This window comes from Eriocheir sinensis, chromosome 1, assembly GCF_024679095.1.
Source record: "Eriocheir sinensis breed Jianghai 21 chromosome 1, ASM2467909v1, whole genome shotgun sequence".
In the NCBI taxonomy this organism is placed as follows: Eukaryota; Metazoa; Arthropoda; class Malacostraca; order Decapoda; family Varunidae; genus Eriocheir; species Eriocheir sinensis.
In genome coordinates, this window is record NC_066509.1 from 16,108,856 (window position 1) to 16,125,293 (window position 16,438).

General features: G+C 46.4%; 1 long non-coding RNA gene across 1 annotated transcript in view; it reads right to left on the reverse strand.

Moving 5' to 3' along the window:
- LOC126995583 (uncharacterized) overlaps positions 1-16,438 on the reverse strand; it is a 103,111-nt gene that overhangs the window by 37,091 nt on the left and 49,582 nt on the right. The window contains exon 2 of the long non-coding RNA XR_007750432.1: positions 4,052-4,126. This is a non-coding gene — a long non-coding RNA (uncharacterized LOC126995583). The remainder of the gene's footprint in view (positions 1-4,051; positions 4,127-16,438) is intronic.

The window sequence follows — 16,438 nt, forward strand, 5'->3', positions numbered from 1 at the left end:
TCTTTGGGTTCCTTTTAGTGTTGGTTCTTTGCGTTCCTTTCAGTGTTGGTTCTTTGGGTTCCTTTTAGTGTTGGTTCTTTGCGTTCCTTTCAGTGTTGGTTCTTTGGGTTCCTTTCAGTGTTGGTTCTTTGGGTTCCTTTCAGTGTTGGTTCTTTGGGTTCCTTTTAGTGTTGGTTCTTTGCGTTCCTTTCAGTGTTGGTTCTTTGGGTTCCTTTCAGTGTTGGTTCTTTGCGTTCCTTTCAGTGTTGGTTCTTTGGGTTCCTTTTAGTGTTGCTTCTTTGGGTTCCTTTCAGTGTTGCTTCTTTGGGTTCCTTTCAGTGTTGCTTCTTTGGGTTCCTTTCAGTGTTGCTTCTTTGGGTTCCTTTCAGTGTTGGTTCTTTGGGTTCTTTTCAGTGTTGGTTCTTTGGGTTCCTTTCAGTGTTGGTTCTTTGGGTTCCTTTCAGTGTTGGTTCTTTGGGTTCCTTTCAGTGTTGGTTCTTTGGGTTTCTTTCAGTGTTGGTTCTTTGGGTTCCTTACAAAGTTTTGGTTCTTCGGGTTTCCTTCAGTGTTGCTTCCTGGGTTCCTTTCAGTGTTCGTTCTTCGAGCTCCTTTCAAAGTGTCGTTAATCAAAATTCTAGAAAGTGTCGGTTCATCGGGTCTTCAAAGTTCTTGGTTAGTTATGTCTTGATAATTTTAACTCCTGAGGCTGTTTATCACGCGTTGGGTAATCAGCTTCTTTTCTTAAAAAATAATGATGTTCGCGTCCTTCTTGATGGTCTGACGTAATGCCTCGAGGTGCATTGTCAACGCGTTGTATCGCGTATAATGGGGAGCCGCCTCCGCAGTGCAAGGACCGCCACACGAACAATGCTTGGCGCCACTTACGTTTTTTTTTCTTTTCGAAGACAATTTGACTTAGTTTAACAATGGCGTCTTCATCGAGGAAAATAAGGCCCATTAGATGCTGCTGCACAAAAAGAAAAGCATACAGATTTGTATTCATTAAAAAAAATCTTCTCTATTGGACCATACAAAAAGATGCGATGGAACTTAATAAAAAAAACGCTAATACCTTGTTTTTACTTTTTCTTTTACGTTTTTGTCTATGGCGCCGGAAGGCTTTCTTCATAGGGCCTGATGGTCGGCCCCAGCCCGTTATGGCGCAGGTAAGCGTTTTATAGTAGCGCCATATTGCATTGGCTCATGCTGTTACGCTATCCACTCAGGCAGTGACGGAAGGAGGCAATACACATTTCATCAAAGTTTCCATTTTGCGAGGATGAAAAATTAATAGACTCATTGCCTAAAGTATTCGAGAGCATAAATGTACCTGAAACCTTTTCCACAAACACAAAAATATGCAGCAGACACGACGCTTTATCAACATTGGTCTTGGAATCAACACCCTTCAGAGCGAAACAGAAAAATGCAAGAACAATGGATAAATTGTTTTTGGAGAAAATACCCCGTTCTCTATATATTTGTCGGCAACACAATTTTTTTTCAACCTCTTATGAGAAATATGTTGCAAAGGCGTGACGTGTTATATAAATGCGAACTGCAGTGTTGTGTTGTGCTGTTTTGTATTGCAGGCAAATTACTCCATTGTTTGAGGTCAATGAATTAAGCGGTTAGTCAGTCCCGCCTTGATTGATGCTTTCTGGGAATCGTGAATAATAAAGGTCCAGATGATGGCATAATCAATCATTTCATTGCAGACTAATTCAAGGATTGTTCCATACGCTCGTTAGTGTTTATGTACGACCATCACGAGTTAATTGGTGGCGCATGGGAGGGGCCGTGGGTGGGTAGGCAGATGGATGGGTGAGTGGGTCGGTAAAGAAGAGTGTAGGTAGGTAAGGAGGCAGGCAGGTAAGTAGGTAGGTAGGTAACGAGGTAGGTAGGTAGGTAGGTAGGTATGAAAGTAGATAGGTAGGCAGGTAGGTAGGTAGGTAAGTATACATATAGGTAGATGGGGAGGTTGGTAGGTAGAGATGGGTGGGTGGGTGGGTGTGTCCATCTCAAATTTCATATCATCATATTTGTTGTTGTTGTTGTCGTACAAGAGTAAGACCGAAGGTAATAAAAATGAATAAAAAGTTCAGAACACGCTGCTCTATAATAAAAAAAAATAAACAGATATATATATTTTTTTACAACAAAGGAGGCAGCTCAACGGCACACAAAAAAGGAAACAATAATAAAAAAAGCCCGCTACTCGCTGCTCCTAAAAAAGAATCAGAAGAGGTGGCCGAAAGAGAGGTCAATTTCGGGAGGAGAGGTGTCCTGATACCCTTCTCTTGAAAGAGCTCAAGTCGTAGGCAGGAGGAGATACAGATGAAGGAAGATTATTCCAGAGTTTACCAGCGTGAGGGATGAAAGAGTGAAGATGCTGGTTAACTCTTGCATAAGGGGTTTGGACAGTATAGGGATGAGCATGAGTAGAAAGTCGTGTGCAGCGGGGCCGCGGGAGGGGGGGGAGGCATGCAGTTAGCAAGTTCAGAAGAGCAGTCAGCGTGGAAATATCGATAGAAGATAGAAAGAGAGGCAACATCGCGACGGAATTTAAGAGGTAGAAGACTATCAGTAGGAGGAGGAGAGCTGATGAGACGAAGAGCCTTAGATTGCTTAAAACCTAGTCCCAGTGGTGTCTGGATGGCCGCCTAACCCGCTGTCTGCTAGCCGCTCCATTCCACCTCATCGCCTTGTGGATAAAACCGTCCCTCTGAATTTCTTTAAGTCCGTCCGTTCCCGCCCGGTGTCGCCCCTTCTTCTTATGCGTGAGGGAGCCGCGCGCTGCCAAAAATGGAGCCCCGAAATCTCCTCTATTGCCAAAGTTCTTCCCCGGAACCTCGCGGAGCATTCAACAGGACCTCAAGATGTTTATGGTCCGAGCGCGTGGCTGAACGTACGCTGGTGGGAAAGGGGTTATAATGATGGCAATGGTAGTGGTGGTAGTGGTGGTGGTGGTGAGGATGCAGTGATGGTGGCAGTGGTGGTGTTGGTGGAGATGATATGGGTGGAGATACGGGAGAAGCGATGAGGGTGGAGGTTGTTGTTTTTGGTGGTGGTGGTAACAGTGGGGGTGGTGGGTGTGAAAGTAAGGAGGTGATATCGGTTAGTAGTGGTGGTGGTCATGTGGAGCGATGCGAAATAGTGGTGGTGGAGAAGGTAATGGCAGGGATGGTGGAGGCGATGGTAAGGAAATGACATGGGTTAGTGGTGGTAAGAGGGTGGTGGTTGTTGTTGGGGTGGTGGTGGTGGTGGAGGGGAGCGGGTAATAGCGGGGATGGGGGGGGTGATGGTGGTGGTGTAAACTGCCCCCCGAAGTACCATTCTGTTCCGTCTCGCGTGTCCTGAGTGGAGGCCAAAGCTTCACTCGCTCGTCGCAAAAGTTTCACTCACACTCGTAATGGAATGGAGTGACTTGTCTGCTAGATTGCCCCTTCATTGGTCTACTGAGTGCCTTTCTGATCACTTGGGGTAAAAAAGATTAGAAAAAATGCATGCTAGTGTGACCCTTAAGAGTGAGTGGGTGCCGTTATGCTGTTGTATTTCAAGAGTTTCAGAGGAAAAGTATTGTTTGTATATACTGTAATGGAAATAGATAAGTTTGTAGATACATAGATAGGCGAGAAAATGGGAAGAGAAGTATTTATTTAGATAGACAGACAAGGTTCACATTCAAAGTTAAGCGGGAAGTTGGACAAAGAAGTAGATATTTCGATAGATAGACTGATAGTTACACAAGTAGGCGAGTAGACTGGTAGAAAAGTAGATATTTAGGGAGATAAACAGATATGAGACGGCTAGCAACAAAGATACTTGCATATAAAATAAATCTAGATGTACAAAGAAAGATTAAGAGGCATAGATAGAAATAGAAATAGCTAGAAATAAAAGAAAAACATGAAAGAATGTATATACCAGATCTTTCAATTTCGTTTGCCTTCAAGAAAAGATATAAAGATGGATGAATATACAGACAGGCAGACGGATAGACAGATAGACGAATACAAAGAGGAAGTCAAGTCGTCCGTCCCAAAGCAGGCCAGTATTAAAATCATCTTACCTTTGACCGTAGATTAATTCAGTGCCGCTCCGCCTTTACCCGTGACTCCCCGCCGGCTGCCGCTCCCTCCCCGCCCTGGCGACAGAGACAGAATTAGTGCCTCCTCCTGCTCCATCAACCCTCCTCTTGTTAGCATTTCGCATCTACACGTTTATGTTCGAAGATACAATATTTACGTTACGGTGCAGCAGGGAAAGGACTGTAGGATATGAATATTCTGCAAGCCTTGTCATCATCATTATCACCAGGATCATCATCTTTAACTACTTTGAACTGCCATGTTTTGCACTTATAAGTACTAAGGATTCAGAGGTTTCACCATCATCATCATCATCATCAACACCACTACCACCATCACCACCAGTACCACCACCTAAATTCCACTCCTACTACTAATACTGCTGCTACTACTACTACTACTGCTGCTACTTCTACCACTACTACTACTACTACTACTTACTACTACTACTACTACTACTACTACTACTACTACTACTACTGCTACTACTACTACTACTACTAATAATAATAATAATAATAATAATATCATCACCTCCACCACCATCACCACCACTCCTCCTCCTCCTACTACTACTACTACTACTACCACTAACTCTACTACAACCAACCATTGCACTCACAAACACTATTAATATGAGCGTTATCAAAGAGCCGGGCCGTAAATCTTCCTCTTTCCCTCCCTCTCCCTCCCTCCCTCTCTCCTTCTCTCTCCCTCCCTCTCTCTCTCCCATCCTGCCGCGGCATTATAAGGGAAGAATGGTCGGGTGGCGCCGCGGCTGGTGGGGGCGAAGGAAATATCAGGGCGGTGATGCGGGCGGGCGAGCCAGTCAGCTGGACGGCGCTGGCAGGGACGTGAGGGAAATGTATAGATATGTAGGGCCAGACTGAATATAGTCCTTCCTTTCTCTCTCTCTCTCTCTCTCTCTCTCTCTCTCTCTCTCTCTCTCTCTCTCTCTCTCTCTCTCTCTCTCTCTCTCTCTCTCTCTCTCTCTCCTCTCTCTCTCTCTCTCTCTCTCTCCTTCCTTTCTTCTTCTTCCTTTTCATCCTCCTTCATCTTCCTCCTTTCTTCCACATGCGTCCTCCTCTTTTCTTTTTCTTTCTTTCCTTTTCCCTCCCTCCCTTCATTCATACATTCACTCATTCATTTTTTCTTTTTTTTCTTCCTTCCTTCTTCCTTTCTTCCTTCCCTCCTTCCTTTCTTCTTTCCTTCCTTCCCTCCCTCCCACACAATTTCTTTTTTTCCTTGCTTCATTCATACTTACTTTTTTTTTCCTTTCTTACCATTTCCTGTCTTTCCTTCCCTCCTCCCCTACCCTCTCCCCTCCAGCCATCCTTCCACATCAGTCTTTCTTCCCTTCCTTCAGATGCTTCCTACCTTGCTCAATCACAGACAAGTTATCCTTCCTTTCCCATCACTTTCCCTTCCTTCCACATGAATTCGCCTACTCTTCCTTCGGTCCGTCCTTCTTTCCTTTCTTTCTTTCTTTCTTTCTTACTTTTTATTTCCTTCCTTGCATCCTTCCTTCCTTTCTTCCTTTCTTTGTTCTCTTTCCCGTACCTTCCTACTTCCCATTCTTTCATTCAAATCATCTATTTCTTTTACTCTTCCCTTGTTTCCTTTCTTCTTTCCAACTCTCCTTTATTCCTTACTTTCTTTCTTCCTTCCCTTCCTTTCAAGCCCTCGTTTCTCCTTCACTTCCCTCCTTATTCCATTCTTTTGCAAACGATTTTTTTCCTTTCCTCCTTGCAACCTTCCTGACTGGCTTTTTCCTTTCTTCCTTTCTTTCTCTCTCTTCCCCTTTCGGCTCTCCATGCAGCGTTTCTTCACCAAGCTATTTCGGTATTTTCCAAGTCTTTTGCTTTCATTCTTTACTCGCTTTTTATTTTGCTCCAGTCCATATTTTTCTGTTATTCCACTTTATTTTCCTGACTTTATCCCTTATTATTTTCCTCACTGCTTCTCTCCTTTTCTCCCTGGTTTTCCCACTTTCTGATACTTAATTTTTCTTTCTTTTCTCTTTGCTTTTCTCCCGTTTTTGTTTGTGTTCCTGTTTCTCATAACCTCCCACCTCATATTCCTTCTCTCTTACTTTTTCCTTCTGAACCTTCCCTCCCTCTCCTCCTCTCTCCCTCATACGTGACTCCTCATTCTCTCCCAAACTTTTATTTTTCTTCCCGCTTCCCAACTTACTGCCACTCCTTGCTTACTTCTCTGCCTCACACATTCTCTCTCTCTCTCTCTCTCTCTCTCTCTCTCTCTCTCTCTCTCTCTCTCTCTCTCTCTCTCTCTCTCTCTCTCTCTCTCTCTCTCTCTCTCTCTCTCTCTCTCTCTCTCTCTCTCTCTCTCTCATGTTTCTATTCTTTCCTTTTCTTTCCTCTCATTTACGGCATCCTCTCCTTTCTTTCTTTCTTATTTTCTTACGTCCTCTCTGGTTTCCTTCCTCCTCCCTTCCTTTATCCATTCATTCAATCTTTTCCTACCTTCTTTCCTCCCTTCCTTCCTTCCTTCCTTCTTTCTATTCTTTCTTCCTTCCTTCCTTTCCTCCTTCCTCCCTTCACTCCTTCGCCGTCCTATCTGCCTCCCAGCCTCTCTCACTTTCCCCTTCACTGCCTCCCAACTCACTTCCCTTCCCATATTCGTCATTGCCTCCGCCTGCCCCTTCTACGCCAGCCGGATCTACTTCCTCCACTTCTTTCCTCTTTTCCTTTTCTACCTCCCATACGCCACTTTTCTTCTTCCGATCCATGCTACCCTCTATTTCCTTCTAATTCTCTGTTTTCTCCCTCCTCTTCATTCTTATTGTCTTCCGTCCTACTTTCCTTTCTTTTATAAGTCTCCTTCCTTATCATCTCCCACAATTTATTTTTTTCCCTATTCCCTCTGCCCATACGGTCCTTTAATCCTCCTTAACTTCTCTCCTCCCCCCTCCTCTCTCTCTCTCTCTCTCTCTCTCTCTCTCTCTCTCTCTCTCTCTCTCTCTCTCTCTCTCTCTCTCTCTCTCTCTCTCTCTCTCTCTCTCTCTCTCTCTCTCTCTCTCTCTCTCTCTCTCTCTCTCTCTCTCTCTCTCTCTCTCTCTCTCTCTCTCTCTCTCTCTCTCTCTCTCTCTCTCCGCCCACGCTTTCCGACATTCTTTCTTACCTAATTACCTCCCTCCCTCCCTCCCATGCTCTTTTATCCTCCCAGCCACCCTGCCTCCCTTTCACCCTCCCACCCACCCTGCCTCCTTTCCACTCTGCCCTCCACGTCTCCCTGCCCATCTCCAAGCCATCATCCCTTCCTTCCTATTCTCTCCCTGACACACGGTCGATAACGCACCGCCGACAGCCTATAAGGGAAATGCCACTATCTTGTAAATCATAATATAACAATTTCATATCTATTATCCGTATTCAGCCATCTGTACGCCGGGCTAATGTGGTATTATAAACGCTGCTATAAGTCATGAGAAGATGAGAGGACGGCCATCTTCATTAGTTTCTTATACATTGGTGGTCCTTTAGTCTATTTTGGTTGATTCACGACATTAATTGCAACTCACAAACTCCCTGATTATGAGGATACACCCTAAGGAGACAAAGAGAGAGAGAGAGAGAGAGAGAGAGAGAGAGAGAGAGAGAGAGAGAGAGAGAGAGAGAGAGAGAGAGAGAGAGAGAGAGAGAGAGAGAGAGAGAGAGAGAGAGAGAGAGAGAGAGAGAGAGAGAGAGAGAGAGAGAGAGAGAGAGAGAGAGAGAGATGGACATACTTTTAGACAAGTTCATATGAGCAGACAGACAGAGTGATAGAAGGACAGAAATACAACCACAGAGGGGAGACGGTGGCTGAGTGGTTAGAGTGCCGGCGCCGGGTCGAAGAGGAATCGGGTTCGAGTCACGCCCACCCCCACAGCTGTGATTTTTCAGTCACCTCCGAGTGGCCTAAGACTACCTGTATGCTGTTCTGAAGACCACCTATCAACCCGGACTCTAAATTATTGCTTAAAGAGGTTCAAAGATGAGCTCAAGGGGACAGCACAAGCAAGATGACGCCACTATAAACACTTGTCTACGCCATAACGGGTCAGGGCCCCCTAAGAAAGCCTACCGGTGCCATAGACTGAAACGTAAAAAAATATAAAAAAATGAGTAAAAATTGAGACAGACAGAAAAGAACATAACAATAAAGAGACAGACACAGGACTTGGAGACGTTTACAGAAATAGACAAAGAACACAAATTGGAGTATTAAGAATAAAACACTCCTCCCTACCCCAGCCACCCGCACACACACAGCAGAGTCCCACGGGGTTGGAGACGAAGACAACAGCCCTAGCAGACAACAATCACGACAAACACAACCAGGGAAACAATCATAGACGCAATCAACACAATCAACGCAGTAAACACAGCAATCACAACCAACAGAAAACATCACAGCAAACACAAACCACCCAACCAAGAAAATCAACGTAGCAAACCCAACAATAATAACCAACACAACAATCGCAACCAATACAAAAAATCACACCAGCATGACAAACACAATCAACTCAACAAGTATAACAATCGTAGACAACACCCTCAACGCACCCAGTCCAGCAAGCAGCAACACTCGGGCCCAGGTGCGGGATGTGGCAACACGACTGACTGACAGACGCGTGCTTCATGCAATCCATAAATTCTTTACGAACGCATGCGACTCGAGGCTGTGCTTCCCCAGCACTCGGCGGAGATCCAGCATCCATCTTTATTTCCGTTCCGGGAGTGCATATGACCCTTCTGCGTCTCCTTCCTGCCGTAAAAAAGATGTAAAAAATGTACTACCATTTTATCTTTATGCGAATGTAAAGGGAAGATGCGCCACAGAGGAGAAGAAAAGAAGGAGAAGGATGAAAAGCTGCTCTCTTCCCCCCATTTAGCATCGATATGGAAGCTGGGATCGATAAGGAACGTCTTGTCGTAGCTGAATGTGAATAAAACGTTTAAAGTTGTGCAAGGGGGAAGGAAAGGGAAGGAGGTTCTTTGTGCGAGGGAGGCGGTGTGAGGGCGAGGGTCGATGGCTGTGAGGGAGCAGGATGCGGCGAGTGTCCTAAGCCCATTACAGGATGTCAGGTGGACGACGTGACGAGGCCCAGACGCGTGGGTGGCGAGTCCTGGGGATCCTGCACTGCCCTGTCTCGCGGCCAGGACACACGCGGACAGATAATGCAGCTGATACGAGAAACAGAGCACTTGTGCGTCACGTAGGAGCAGCGAAGGTGACGGGAGTCGCTGCAGGACGTCCCGGCGAGACAGGACGCCCCGGGGACATGTGGCAGACAATTACCTGCACGACAAGTCACTGATCGATTGTCCTAGATTAGCCAAGGTCACCGTGACGGCCTGATGCTGTGTACACTCACGACGCGGGGATGGATGACGCATGAAGTGGAGATGATGTTGACGGTGGAGGGTGTGGAGAGGTCGGCGGTGAGGCTGGACGGGTGTTGTGGAGGCGGCCGGCAGATGGCAGGTAGGAGGTGGCGGGCGGTGGTGACGGCGAGGTCGGGGTCTCCAGCCGGCGCGCGAGCCAGTGCTGAGTGGCGCCCTCCGCTGTGTGAACCTCCGCGGGTGTTCCTCGTGCGTGCTGTGAGAGGCCGGCCAGTACCATGTTGCCGTGACCTCCTGTGTGTGTGTTGCAGTGTGCTGCAGTGGTGCTTCCTCTGACGCTTACTCCTTGCGTCACTCTGGAATTGTTGACGCTCAACCTCTCGAGCTATGGGAAAGGCGCCACCTCTATTTTCTCCTACCATCACCATCACTCTCACACCCTCCATCATCACCCAACTCACGACCTGCCACCATCACCACCGCCGCCGCCTTTGGACCCATTCATCATCACATCTTCCATCTATATCATCAGACACGTGCCAAGGGCGTCGCCACAGCGGCAGGAACCAACTCTAACATCGCCAGCACCATGTCCCTCAGGAGCTTACATCGCCGAATTAGCGGGTAAGGAAAGCGTCTGGGGCCTTGACCTCCGGCTGGCCACACGCTGGGCAGCCTCATCACTCCACCAACCTTTCATCTCTCCCTCCCACGCCCGTGACTCACAACCGGTCATCTCCACACCGGCACTAAACCCTCGCGTCCGGCGCCCGCCAGAAAACAAAGGAAGGCTCGTCTGGGCTGATGATGCGAATTCGAGACCTTTTTCATAGTGGTCGCAAAGCAAACCACTTTACGCGAGATATAGCCGGTGGGAGGAAAGTTAAGGTTAACGCTTCGCTCGATAAGCCAGCAGCTGTAGAGGCGTGTGCGCGGGGCGGATACACCGTGGCAGGAGTCCCTTCGTCTGTCCCGCCACCCTGACATCCACACCCTCATCCACCTTCCTCCAGGGTCCGCCCCGCTCGCTCCTCATCCATAACTCTACATATATAGTCACGAATACGCACTAAAGGGAAGAGAAGTGGACATAAATGGAGCGTTCTTGTGTGCAGTCCGAGAAGTCCTTGCTGTGAGTGACTGCAATAGATGAATGTTTGAGGGGAGAACAGAACAAGCAATAAGGCACACAAGGGAGAGAGAGAGATCAGGAATGGCTGAGGGAGGAAGATAAAGGGAGATTCAAGTTTCAGACAAAGAAGACAAATAGCTGAAGTTTCTCAATGAAAGTAAAATAAATAAGACTGAAAATGAGGTGGGGGTCATAATAATGATATGATGTGGCAGAGACGGATATAAATGGAGATATGAGAAAAGGGGCAAAAAGGGAGCGAGAGAGTTGATTTTAGGAGGGGACAAAGGGTGGAACTATGAGAGAAATAAATATTGAGGCCATAGGAGGAGAGGGGAAGGGGAGGAAGAGGGGATGATGAGGAAGGGGTGGGTGATGGTGAACGAGACACATACCTCATCCTGCTTCGTTCAGCCTGGGAAGCAGATGATGAACCCCTACGCTTGTCGGGCCGTTCCTCAGTCACCCCTTATGCACTCAGTCAGTCACTCATGCACTCCCTCACCAGCCGAGTAGGGACTAGAAAATGCACACACACACACACACACACACACACACACACACACACACACACACACATTACGTATTCATGCACTTAGCCAGGATAAATAGATCGTTGAACAGATATACAAATAGAATGATAAATATAGAACAGAAGTAAACAGTGTGCGCGTAAGTAAACACTCTTTCAAGTCTGTGCACACACACACACACACACACACACACACACACACACACACACACACACACACACACATACAAACACAAACAGACACACATCGCGGAAAAAAATATACAATGGCCACCGTAAAAAATATATATAGCCTGCACTGAGACGCCTTGACTCAGTTACTCCTAAACATTACTTGACCGGAAAAAAACAACGAAAAAGAAGATACTTGTTGCTCGAACGACGGACAGATGTCGCCAACTTCTCTTCTCCTCCGACAGACACCACCCGAGGGAAGTGCAAAATCTCGGGGTGTACACCGTGACGCCTCTTGTGTTGCTCTCAAAGTTCAATTAACCGAAGTGTAGCGTGTGAGATAAAAAGAGTGTCTGGTGGTACGTGGTGAGGTATGTAATGACAGAAAATGTGTGTGTGTGTGTGTGTGTGTGTGTATGTGTATGTGTATGTGTGTGTGTGTGTGTGTGTGTGTGTGTGTGTGTGTGTGTGTGTGTGTGTGTGTGTGTGTGTGTGTGTGTGTGTGTGTGTGTGTGTGTGTGTACGCGCGGCCGGTACTATCGTGGCACAAATCAGAACAGTAGAGGAGCGCGCGGAAGCAGGTGGGCGGGAGGTGCGGGCAGGTTTCGGTTGCTAAATATTTCCCTGCCCGGCGCGGCAGCACCCCACCCCTACCCCGCGCGGCCCCAGCGGCTGTCTGACTTTGGCTGGATTTATGGACTCGGTGCTTACTAAAGTGAAGCCGAGTTAACATTTCTCAAATACTAATGTGAATTGGGTCCCCTACTTACTGGTTGGACGCAATAATATGATAATGAAAAACCTCTTTTTTTTTTTCAATTACGCAATTTAATCCAGTAATATATATGAAAATGGATGTGTTTGTATATCATAATGATTTTTAATAATAAAGTGAATCCTATTAAGTTCAATTAAATAATTAAATGTTGCTAAATAGATAATAATGACCATTGAAGTTATACCTTATTGTGGCAGTGGATGGCATACCGCTTCAAAACTAATTAAGCATTCTTGTGTCCTTGACTTCACTGCTGAATGGATTCCAGTATTACTAATAAATATTATACCTTCACAGAATTTACGGTTAGCATTGCGATATATGAAACAATTGAATGAAAAGAGTGGAATTTTCAACAATTTATTAACTGTATTCGTCTTATCAAACCCTTGCCCCTCGCGGCGCCTTCAGCAGTGCATTAGGCGGGCGCGGGGCGAGGCGGCAGGCATGGTTGGAAAACCTTCCCTCACCACCCACGACAAGCCTTGCCCCGGCCCCGTTCCGCCGCCTCGAGCCCCCATGAGTGACGAGGAGGTTGTCGCCGCCGCTGACGACTGTCTCCTGCAGACGAGGCGCCAACACGCCACTAATCCAAGGCGGCGCTGATTGACGGACTCATGGGAGGTGGCGGTAGAGGGGGAGGCGACAGAGACGGGGGAGGCGACAGAGATTGGGGGAGGCGGCGGGGACAAGGAGTTACGGTCCGCGGGGGAACCTTCTCGCCGGCAGTAATGATTCATTATGAAGCCCCGAGCCACGCCACGTCCGCTTCATTACTCACTGATGCGCCTGACATTAATTCTTGTATGATCCTCCCGCCCACCCGCCCGTCGCCCCGCCCGCCTCACGCCCGCCCACTCAGCGCCGCGCCCGCCCACGCCAAGACTTGTTAACGATCAATGTATTTTGCTTCTCTCTCTCTCTCTCTCTCTCTCTCTCTCTCTCTCTCTCTCTCTCTCTCTCTCTCTCTCTCTCTCTCTCTCTCTCTCTCTCTCTCTCTCTCTCTCTCTCTCTCTCTCTCATATGAGGAGTAATGTCGTCTGTCTCATCGGTCAGTTATCGTTTTTGAAAGTGGAAAAATAAATGCTTAGATTTGTTTTCCTCATGATACTCTACCTGTGTGTGTGTGTGTGTGTGTGTGTGTGTGTGTGTGTGTGTGTGTGTGTGTGTGTATGGGTGGGTGGGTGGGTGGGAGTGGATGGATGTGGGTGGGTGGGAGTGGGTGTGTGTGTGTGTGTGTGTGTGTGTGTGTGTGACTAGAAATACTACCTTCCAATGACGCCCTGTGGATGAACCTTCTCACATCTAAAATTTAACTGCAAAAAAATAAAATAAACGACTAATCAAACATATACACATGACGACTGTTGGTTTCCCTTCACTCATGCAATCTTTGTTTTATACTTCAAAAAATACCTTTAGTCTTGTTTTAATTCTTCCCGTGTTTTGACTCCCCTACAAACTCACGTTCTGAAACATCAAACTAAATACAAAACGATTAGGAAAAAGAGTGAGATTAAAGTGAGACACGTATATCTTTATGTGGAAGCTTCCGTTTGTGTGAAGAAAAATGCCGTCCTGTCCATCGATCAATCCTATGGTGGTGGTGGTGGTTGTGGTGGTAGAAGTAATGGTTGTGGTGGTGGTGGTGCTGATGATGGTGATGGTAGTGATGATTTTGATGAAGATTGAGGCTGAGGCGGCGGTGGTGGTGGTTCTGATAAACATTATGATAGTGACTGTGGTAATAGTAGGTGAAAAGGTTTAAATTGTGGTGGTTGTAGTGGTGGTGATTGTGGTGGTAAGGGTGCTGGTAGTTGCGGTTGTAAGTTAGGAGGTTTAATTAAAGTGTGGTGATGATTATAGTGGTGGTGGTGGTGGTGGCGTTATTATTATTGTTGTTGTTGTTGTTGTTGTTGTTGTTGGTGGTGGTGGTGGTTCTAGTAAAGGTGATGGTAATTACTGTGGTGCTGGTGGTAGTGGTAGCAGGTGAAAAGGTTTGAGCTGTGGTGGTAATTGTCGCGGTGGTGGTGGTGGTGGTAATTGTGGTGACAGTTGTGGTGGTGGTGGTAGTGGTGCTGTTGTTGTTGTCGTTATTGTGGTAGTGGTGGTGGTGGTGAAGGTGGTGGTAAGGGGGGGGGGGGGGGCGGTGGCGGCGGCGTTCAATATGCAGTCTGTCAACACTCTGATGCAATTTTTATCATTTCTCGATCCGGAACGATAACGGCGCGTCGGTGGGTCGGGGTCGTGGGGTTGGGAGGCCGGTGGGTCGGTGGGTCGAGAGGTGGGTCGGTCCTCTGCCCTCGAGTCCATTGGGTACTGTACGGATGTTGGGTCTCTTTGGGGGCCTTCCTTTTTTGGGTGCATACGATGGGTGGGAATGTCTGAGTATTTGAACGTGGTGGGTCTTTTCAGGTGAGTCAAGAGGGAACAGAAGATGCTAAGTCTGTCGTTGGTTTGTGTCTTATTATTTTTTGTTATTTTAAAGGGGAGTTTTTTGCATACGTCTATTATTGGGGACTTCCGATGTGTTCATTTTTTTGTCATATGAGCTTATCCAGTGGTTTCATCAGGGACTACTGAGTGAATATATTGACAATTTTAAAAGTCAATTCCAATGGATGCTGAGTCTCACTGCTATGTGTATTTCTTTTTGGAGTGAATTTAGTGGGTATTTCGAGGTACCTCAGTAACTGTAGATTTTATATATGTAGCCTATCTCTGTCTTTCGAATTAGTGCCACGGCCGGTTTTGGCTGAGTTAGTGAAACTTTGCAAATGTTTTTTTTTTTTTCAGAGGCTTCAGTGTTTTGCTTATTTATATCTTTTAGGACGAGTATTTATTTTTCTCCGTTTTCTTTTTTTTAGGTATATTGAAATAATACTTTTCACCCCACAAGATTCTTCTTTTATTGGAGATATTAGTTTTGCGTGTCTTTTCTCTGTATACACTCGAATTCCCCCTTTTCTGAGTATTTAAATTAGGTAAACCCAGTGAATTTCCTGAAAACAAAAGTTGTATTGACAGAACGAATAACTCGCAAGCGCGTTTTTTAAAGTACTTTCATTTGGTCATTCAGTTGGTCATCTGCAAACAAAATTAGCAAATAAAGTCGTGCCTTATCTGGACTTCTTTCATTTGGCTGAGTCTAGTCAGGCCTCAGATAAAAAGGGTAGGAGTCTTACAAGATTGAAAACAGTATTTTTTTTCGGGGGGATTATAATAGTCATTTAGTTCAATCCAATTGGTCTGGAAAAAAGTGTGGGTCGTATAATATATGACCCTTAGTTTATTTATGGGACATCTTTCACTTGGTTCTATCGAGCTGGTGCACTGAAAAAAAGTCGGTTGAGCTGCATGGGTGACTCTTCATGATATTTATATAAACTTTCATTACGCAGAGTCCCGTTGACCCTCCTGGAAAAAGGGTCGTGTGTTGTTTGACTGACTTCACGGTGTGTCCACTAAAAATATTCTGGGTTATATTATAATTTCAGATTACTTTCATTCGGTTAAGTCGGCCTTCAACCCAAAAAAGATTCTGGTTCCTATGTTTGTATTTTCGGCTACTTTCTTTTTGGATGAGCCCAGTCGGTTCTCAAAAAAAAAAAAAAAAAAAAGCTTCCCGGGTTTTATTTAGACCCTATATATTACGGACTACTTTAATTTGGTTGAGTTCAGTTCATCCGTTGAATAAAAAAAGTGTCGTGTTGGTTGTATGGTCGGGTCCGGGTGGCGGGTGTGGGCCAGCTGTGCCTCCTCGTTCCGGGCACGTCTCCTTTAGCGGTGATTCAGCCGCCTTGGCCGCGTTATGGCCCAGCCCGCACCGCCGCCACGCCACCCACACCACATGTCCCTCGCTCCCACCTCCCTTCGCTCCGGCCTCCTCTTCCATGCTTGCCAGTCCTCATCCACTCCCCGCCTCTCTCTCTCTCTCTCTCTCTCTCTCTCTCTCTCTCTCTCTCTCTCTCTCTCTCTCTCTCTCTCTCTCTCTCTCTCTCTCTCTCTCTCTCTCTCTCTCTCTCTCTCTCTCTCTCTCTCTCTCTCTCTCTCTCTCTCTCTCTCTCTCTGATGCAACGGTCCCCTCCTTCTAAACGGTCCAGCTCATTTTCTCCAAGATTTCCTCCTAGCCTGGTTCTCCCCCTTTCCCTCTCTCTCCCATTTGGTATTGCACTTTCCTCCGAGCCTTTCCGTGAACGCTCTCCCTCCTTCCCTTTCTCCTCTCTCTCCTTCTCTCTCCTTCCCTCCCGTACTCATCTGCTTATTCTCTCCTCCAGCAGTGCTCCTTATTTTATTATTTTTTTCTGTTTTTCTTCTTCTTATTCAGGTATTTGTTTATATCTGTTTCTCTCAGTTCCCTTTCTTCTTCTTCTTCTTCTTTTGCTTCTTCTTTTTCTTCCTTTA